At 39.0% G+C, this 777-nt stretch overlaps 1 non-coding gene across 1 annotated transcript; it reads right to left on the bottom strand.

Annotated features, from left to right (window-relative positions):
- Positions 1-407: 407 nt before the first annotated feature.
- Positions 408-479, bottom strand: trnak-cuu. The gene has a single exon. It is a non-coding gene; the product is annotated as a tRNA-Lys (tRNA).
- Positions 480-777: the final 298 nt, after the last annotated feature.

The following is a 777-nucleotide window of genomic DNA, read 5'->3' as shown; positions in this document are numbered from 1 at the left end:
GGACTTCCTTCTTCCACCTGTTCTGTATATATATATATATATATATATATATATATATATATATATATATATATATATATAATTTATTCATATATACATATATCCAAGTTTGAAATCAGTTTGTATAGTTAGTTAGAGATCGTCAGGAGCTCAAGTCAACACCTCCTCCTTGAAGTTCTGTCATTCGGTTATTCGATAATTAACTTCTTTATCTTCTTTATGCTAATTTCAGCTTGTTATGCTTTTTTCAATTTTTTTCTTTGTGCTCTATTAGGTACTATTTAGCTTGAGATGCTAATTTAAGCTTTTTCAGCTAATTCCACATTTTTTTAGCTCATCAGTTCTTTCAGCTTCCTTTGGTAGTTTACGCTTCTTTATTCCATTTTGGTCCACAACAAATACTATTTTTCCCTGACTGGGAATCGAACCCAGGCTGCGGCGCTAAGAGCGCCGTATCCTAACCACTAGACCATCAGGGATGTTTTTTTTTTTTTTTTTTTTTTTTTGGGGGGGGGGGTAAAACCGGAGTACTCTGACAAAAACCCATGGCTGAGAGACGTACCACTTCATTGAAGATTACATGTTCTCCAGTCAGTGAGACTGTAGCGTATGAAACTTCATGAGTGAAGTGATGGCGTGAATGCTGGTGGTTGAACCACCTGCGCCACAATGACCTGATCAGTCAGGACACGGCTCCCCGTCCTCCTGCACTGTAACCCGTGTAAGAGTTGTCACCGGTCAGTCAGGAAACGGCTCCCCGTCCTCCTGCACTGTAAC

The sequence above is a fragment of the Nematolebias whitei genome, unplaced genomic scaffold (assembly GCF_014905685.2).
Source record: "Nematolebias whitei isolate Nwh7 unplaced genomic scaffold, NemWhi1 Nwh_scaf_7473, whole genome shotgun sequence".
Classification (NCBI taxonomy): domain Eukaryota; kingdom Metazoa; phylum Chordata; class Actinopteri; order Cyprinodontiformes; family Rivulidae; genus Nematolebias; species Nematolebias whitei.
This window is presented reverse-complemented; position numbering and strand designations above follow the sequence as displayed.